Consider the following 7,811-nt stretch of genomic DNA (forward strand, 5'->3'; position numbering starts at 1 on the left):
TCAATGATCTGTTAATTAGTCGGTTACCTGGTAAATACCTTGTTAATTGTTAGCAAGTATAATTCATATTGAAAGTAAAATTTGATCCTATTGTCTCGGTGACTTAAATCTTTGTTAATATCCAATGTACACCATAATATATTAACAGACTACAATCATGACTGGAAGGCTTTCTGTTAGTGTGGTGTTTTTACCTTTCTGGGCACCTGAACAACTACAACTGCTTGAGCCACAACAGCTCTCTCACTCCCCCTTCTCAAAAGACAGAGGAGGAGAAAATACAATGAAAAGGGTTCAAGGGTTGAGAGAAGAACAGAGAGATCACTCAGCATTTGTCATCACAGTAAAAACACCATAGGGAGATTAATATAATTTGTTGCATGTCACTAATGGACTTGGGTCCTGCTCCTGGGGTGGCTCTCTATGGGATGCAGAGAACTTCTGCTCTGGCATCTGGAGCACCTCCTCCCCCTCTTTCTTCACTGACCTTGGTGTGTGCAGGGCTGTTTCTCACTTCTTTCCCTTCTCACCTTTTTCCCTTTCTTAAATCTGCTCTCAGAGAGGTGCAACCAGCACTGCTCATTGTCTCAGCTCTGGCCAGTGACAGGTCTCTTTTGGAGTCCTTTGGAACTGGCTCTTATCTGACATGAGACAGCTTTTGAACTCTTCTCACAGAGGCCATCCCTGCAGCCCCCCCCCCCCGATACCAAACCCTTGCCACATAAACCCAATACAGTCAGTCACTATTTCTTGGAGAAAGTAAACAAATGAGCAAAATTTACAGCTGACATAAATTGCTGTACTGATAATACATATGTTTTCATTATCTGCAGTTCTGGTCCCTTATCGTCATGAACTTACACTGAAGAACACTCTGTCATTGCTTGTTCTCTCTTAATTGTTGTTTTTATGCCCTCATTATACTAATGACATTTTTTTATTTCTCTTTTTATCCCCTTGCTGAGAGATATGCATTGTAAGAATCTGAACTTATCCTTCTACAAAAGGGGGGATGCCGAATGCATATGGAAGTTAGTAAAAAACATTAATACGCATGACTGTCAAATATGTGAACCTGTTTTATTGGTTTCATAAATATTTCTCATTGCTGGAAAGTTGATAGATTTCAGAGGCAGAGAGGGAACATCAAAAGTGTATCTGGATTAAAGTTACAGAAGTTGATTTCCTGTATGACAGAACCTCAAAGGCAAAGTCAGCAAATAGTCATGGAGAACAGAACTCCCTAAATAACTTTATTTATTTTTCTATCAGGTGTCAAGTGACCAGAAAGAATACTGGATACAGCTCAATTAGCGTAAATTTAAAGGAAAAATTATTGGATATCATTATTTACAAAAAGATATGGTATATGTCATGATACATTTGTCTGCATAATTAATCTGTGTACAAAATCTTTAATTCCAGTTTTATTTGATGTGTTAGTTCTAATTTGTTGGTTGTTTAAGCTTTGTGTGACGCATTCTGTAGCGGAGCAGGGGATCAAGGTGGGCAGGTCTTTTCTGCGGCATCGAGGCCACTCGAAGCAGCCGAGGGACCGCCAGGACCCGGCAGATCTCGCAAGGGAGGCTGACGAGGTGTAGGCGGAGCCAGCAGCGTTAACGGCGGGTGATTTAAATCGGGCGTCGCTGCTATTTCGCAGTCACTCGCTGAGGTGACCGGTTTCGGGGCAGACGCGTTCTGCAGCGGAGCAGTGGATCAAGGCCACTCGAAGCAGCCGAGGGAGCTGCCCAGACCTGGCAGCCCTCGCGAGGGAGGCTGACGAGGTGTAGGCGGAGCCAGCAGCACTCCCTCCACTGACGTTCAAAAGCAGCCCCTAGGGAGCGCGAGTGACCAGGAACATGGCGACTAGGACGGGCAAGCAGGGTGAGGCGCGGTAGTGGGGCGAGGTGTGGCAGTAGCATAAAAAAATGGCATTTAATTAACATTTAATTAACTAATTAGCATTAAAACAAACAAACAAACAAACAAAAAACTTTATCTTCCCTGACAAGTTCTGTGGAACTTGAGGCTGGGAATGATAAGTCTGAGTCCCTATGGGTTATGATCATCAGGAAGGCCAACAAGGCAAGCATCCTGGTGGGGGTCTGTTACAGACCGCCAAACCAGGATGAGGAGACGGATAAGGAATTCTACAGGCATCTGGTAAAAGTTGCGAAATCGTCCGCTCTTGAACTCGTGGGGGACTTCAACTTCCCAGACATATCCTGGAAGCACAACACAGCCCAGAGGAAGCAGTCTAGGAGGTTTCTGGAGAGCGTGGAAGATAGCTTCCTGACACAGCTGGTCAGTGAGCCTACCAGGGGAGGTGCCCCACTAGACCTTCTGTTCACAAACAGAGAAGGACTGGTGGGAGATGTGGTGGTCGGGAGCTGTCTTGGGCAGAGTGACCATGAAACGGTAGAGTTGTCTATTCTTGGCAAAGTCAGGAAGGGGATCAGTAAAACTGCTGTCTTGGACTTCTGGAGGGCTGACTTTGAGCTGTTCAGGACACTGGTTGGCAGAGTCCCTTGGGAGGTGGTTCTGAAGGGCAGAGGAGTCCAGGAAGGCCGGGCACTCCTCAAGAAGGAAATCTTAATGGCTCAGGAGCGGTCTGTCCCCACATGCCCAAAGACGAGGCGGTGTGGAAGAAGACCGGCCTGGCTGAACAGAGAGTTGTGGCTTGAGCTTAGGAGAAAAAAGAGGGTTTATAATCTTTGGAAAAGAGGGCGGGCCGCTCAGGAGGATGTTATATATATATATATAACATATATATATATATATAAGGATGTTGTGAGGCTGTGCAGGGACAAAAATAGAAAGGCCAAAGCTCATCTGGAGCTCAATCTGGCTACTGCCGTTAAAGATAACAAAAATGTTTATACAAATACATCAACACAAAAAGGAGGACTTAGGAGAATCTCCATCCTTTACTGGATGTGGGGGGAAACTTAGTGACAAGAGATGAGGAGAAGGCTGAGGTGCTTAATGCCTTCTTTGCCTCAGTCTTCAGCGGCAAAACCAGTTGTTCTCTGGATACCCAGTACCCTGAGCTGGTGGAAGGGGATGGGGAGCAGGATGTGGCCCTCACTATCCACGAGGAAATGGTTGGTGACCTGCTACAGCACTTGCATGTACGCAAGTCGATGGGGCAGGATGGCATCCACCCGAGGGTACTGAGAGAACTTGAGGACGAGCTGGCCAAGCCGCTTTCCATCATTTAACGGCAGTCCTAGCTGTCAGGGGAGGTCCCAGTCGACTGGTGGCTAGCAAATGTGACGCCCATCTACAAGAAGGGCCGGGAGGTAGACCTGGGGAACTATAGGCCTGTTAGTTTGACCTCAGTGCCAGGGAAGCTCATGGAGCAGATTGTCTTGAGTGTCATCATGCGGCACTTGCAGGGCAACCAGGCGATCAGGCAAAGTCAGCATGGGTTTATGAAAGGCAGATCCTGCTTGACGAACCTGATCTCCTTCTATGACAAAGTGACACGCTTAGTGGATGAGGGAAAGGCTGTGGATGTGGTCTGCCTTGACTTCAGTAAGGTTTTTGATACTGTTTCCCACAGCATTCTCCTGAAGAAACTGGCTGCTCGTGGCTTGGACTGGTGTACACTTCGTTGGGTTAAAAATTGGCTGGGTAGCTGGGCCCAAAGAGTTGTGGTGAATGGAGTTAAATCCAGTTGGAGGCCGGTCACTACTGGCGTCCCCCAGGGCTCAGTGCTGGGGCCAGTCCTCTTTAATATCTTTCTCAATGATCTGGATGAGGGGATTGAGTGCACCCTCAGTAAGTCTGCAGATGACACCAAGTTAGGTGCATGTGTCAATCTGCTCAAGGGTAGGAAGGTACTGCAGCATGATCTGGATAGGCTGGACCGATGGGCTGAGGCCAACTGTATGAAGTTCAACAAGGCCAAGTGCCGGGTCCTGCACGTGGAGCACAACAACCCCAAGCAGCCCTACAGGATGGGAGATGAGTGCTTAGAAAGCTGCCTGGCAAAGAAAGACCTGGGAGTATTGGTTGATAGTCGGTTGAATATGAGGCAGCAGTGTGCTCAGGTGGCCAAGAAGGCCAACAGCATCCTGGCTTGTATAAGAAACAGTGTGGCCAGCAGGGCTAGGGAAGTGATTGTCCCCCTGTACTCGGCTCTGGTGAGGCCGCACCTTGAGTACTGTGTTCAGGTTTGGGCCCCTCTCCACAAGAAGGGCATGGAGGTGCTCGAGAGAGTCCAGAGAAGGGCAACGAAACTGGTGAGGGGTCTGGAGAACAAGTCTTGTGAGGAGCTGATGAGGGAGCTGGGACTGTTCAGCCTGGAGAAGAGGAGGCTCAGGGGTGACCTTATCGCACTCCACAGGTATCTTAAAGGAGGCTGTAGAGAGGTGGGGATTGGTCTGTTCTCCCACGTGCCTGGTGACAGGACGAGGGGGAATGGGCTGAAGGTGCGCCAGGGGAGATTTAGGTTGGATATTAGGAAGAACTTCTTTACTGAAAGGGTTGTTAGGCATTGGAATGGGCTGCCCAGGGAAGTGGTTGAGTCACCATCGCTGGAGGTCTTTAAGAGACGTTTAGATGTTGAACTTAGTGATATGGTTTAGTGGAGGACTTGTTAGTGTTAGGTCAGAGGTTGGACTGGATGATCTTGGAGGTCTCTTCCAACCTAGACAATTCTGTGATTCTGTGATGCCTGTCCAGGATCTGTGCTGAGCCTATTTCTTTCTCACATTTTTAATAATGTGTGTTTCTGTGTGTGTGGATAGAGTTATATTTTGGAGATAAGTTGTGTGGTCAGATTTGAAGGAGCTCTATACACTTGGAGAAGAAAAATGGAAAAGTTTCATTAAGTATGTTGAGGCAGTGGATATACATCTTTTATGTTTCAGTGGTTGTCTTTCACACATTAGACACACTGTAGATATGCAGTGCAAAATATTGCTGTGAAGTGGAAAGATTCAGAGTAACATCATAAGAAAAACATTGTCAGAATCTTGAATGATTGAATAAATCAGGATATATTCTCTGATCACCTGGGAATTCAAATGGGAAGTCAAGAAGTACTGCAACGTGTTTAGTTTTTATTAAACATTTCCTCTTTGCAAGTGATTTGGTACATTACTATAATATTATCGGATCTTTAAATCTACAGTCCATCATGCACTGATATGCCAAAATTCTTATTTATAACGTGGGTAGCTGTCTGTATCAGGTCATGTTGCACAAAGCTATCAAATTCAAAAGCAATTTTTGAACAGTCACTGCCAGTGGGTTATTACCTACAAGCAGTGAGTCTTTTACTGTTATCTGTAGGAAGAAGTCTGTGGCAGGTGTTCTGCTTCTGGCATACCTCTGCTTTAGAATTTATGGGATTCTTTCTTTTTTTCCAAGGAAGCTTTCATTAAATGCTGTTACAGTCCTGTATGCATAGTCAACAACCTTAGATTGAAATATAAAAGAGGAAAAGAATTCCTTATCCCTGCAGATTCTGAACAAATGGAATATATTATCCTAATGCTTATTGCTGAGAAGAATGATGCCTTGTAAGGCACCATTTATGGTTATAATAAAGAATGGGTCTCTGATAAGGCAAGCTGTTCATTCGAATGCCACTGGCAACAACTGCAAGAAGTACATAACTAGATGTTCATGTCGGTCTTAAAAACATTCTGTGTTCATGAACAGCTCTTAGGATATTCGCTCAAAAAAATTTCCAACTATTTTTTGCCTCAGGAAAGTATAGGTATCTGATACAGTAAATTTATGATGTGCAGAATTTTATCTCAGGAACACCCCATACCCAGAAATAAGAAGTAATTATTCTTGTGTATATCTTTTAACCTCTATAAACTTCTTTCATACTGATTGTCATTTATCTAAAACTAAGAAAAAAAATTAGTTTTTTGTTCTATCAGCAAAACTTAGCTCCATTTTTAGGATCTGCTTGTCATATGTTAATTTTGTGTAACTGAATTGCATGAGTAGCATCAGTTATTTCCATCGTGGCAATAAAATTAAATACATTATCACACATGAAATTGATAATTATGTGTTAGCAGTTGAGAATAAGTATGAAATTTAATTAAGAGAATGAATTGATGTAATGATAAGGGAAAATAAATTTAGGAAAATTAAGTTTAAATGGAAGTTTGTTGTAATACGATTTATGTAATGGATGATTATTTTCCTTACAGGTTTGCTACAACTTCAGAACAGTTCGTTTTTAGGGCAAAGCCAATATAAATAACATAATAAATTACAATCCAAAGGGTAAGTATATTTGATTGTGCATAACAAAAGCTATCTGATATAATGAATGCTCACATGAGTAGATTATATGAAAAGACTTTGAACAGAAGTTCAAAGTGTCTGTCATACTAAAGCTTATCTTCTAGACATATTTATATGATTTTTTGATGAGCCATCTTGCTCTGCCCCTGCACTGAGTTAAATGGAGGTGAGACAGTGCTGATATGAAAACTGGAGAATCATGCTGGCAAGTTCCCTAACCACAGTAAGAATTGTGATATATACAAAATGCCAAAACTCTTTTGCTTACTTCCACCTTTTGTATGCTTCCTTTTTTGTTTGAGTTTTGTTAGGAACTCTTTCATCCACGCACGTCTCTTGCAACTTTTGCATGACTTCCTAAGCATCCAGATGGACCATTCTTCAGTTTGAAGGAGGTAACCCTTGAAAATCAACCAGCTTTCCAGGTTGCCTGTCCTTCACCTCACCCTTCCTCCTCCATCCTTCTCTCCAGGATGATGCTCCCCTGATATTCTTCCAAGAAGGTTCCTGAACTGGCCACTTTCTTGTCTCTGGAAGCCCAGGATTGGACACTGCTATTTGCCCTGCTAGCTTCTCTCATGACTGTCAACCTCACATCTTGCAATCACTGCACTCAAGGCTGCCAGAGGTCCAATAAAGCAGTTTCCCTAAGCAGTTCCTCAATCTCTAAGTTATCCTCAGTGCACTTCAGAAATCTTCTTTGTAGGGAATAGAATTGAATCCTCAAAAGCACAGATTAGAAAAAATAGAGAACCTAGATATGACTTGCTTCTTTCCTTTTGCACTAGACAGCAACTCAGCATAACTAATACAATTTTACAGAAAGTTATGAGGCATAGAACTGCATAAATACACCAAGGACTCTCCATATTCTCAGTGAATGTGTCTTGATGAACTTTATGACAATAAACAGAACACATAAGCTACCTATGTGAAATTACTAAGCAGTTTAAAACGCAAGAGGGAGATAGAGAGAGAGAGAGGGAGGAGAGAGGGAGAGAGGGAGAGAGGGAGAATTTCTGCCTTACACCAGATGCTTAGTCCAGATGACTTCATCCGGCAAGACATACAGGCACCTAGGAAGGAGTGGTTGGAAACGATGCTATGTGTAACAAAGCTTACGTGGGTCCCCATTCAAATCTCAATTATAATGGCATAGATGTCATTCATGAATACTGGTGTGATTTCTGTTTTCTCATTATAGTAGGTGTGAACTAAACCATGTAATGCATGTTAGTAATTCTCAAATATACATATTTCAAGAAAAACAAACATTTTCTCAATATATCTGAGTTAAGTACATTTAAGTAGTGCTTAGCTCAGCAGTTTATCTCAGAACAGGAATAATGCTGTTTATGATAGATTTTAGCTTTACCTTCAAATCTGTAAACTAGCTTATATGAATAATTATTGACATAAGTAAGGGATATAAAAAATTCTTTGAATTGTTCAATTTCAATATAAAATTAGTGCCCTGTTATAGTCCTAGGCCATTCATTTCTAGTAAAAAGACCTTTTCATTTTCAGAAATC

The 7,811-nt window shown here is 42.9% G+C and overlaps 1 long non-coding RNA gene across 1 annotated transcript; it reads left to right on the forward strand.

Moving 5' to 3' along the window:
* Positions 1-1,020: 1,020 nt before the first annotated feature.
* Positions 1,021-7,566, forward strand: LOC310899634. Its single transcript, XR_014584432.1, has 4 exons — positions 1,021-1,884; positions 6,183-6,258; positions 6,582-6,674; positions 6,752-7,566. It is a non-coding gene; the product is annotated as an uncharacterized lncRNA (long non-coding RNA).
* Positions 7,567-7,811: the final 245 nt, after the last annotated feature.

The sequence above is a fragment of the Anser anser genome (genome assembly GCF_964211835.1).
Source record: "Anser anser genome assembly, chromosome: 4".
NCBI classification, from domain to species: domain Eukaryota; kingdom Metazoa; phylum Chordata; class Aves; order Anseriformes; family Anatidae; genus Anser; species Anser anser.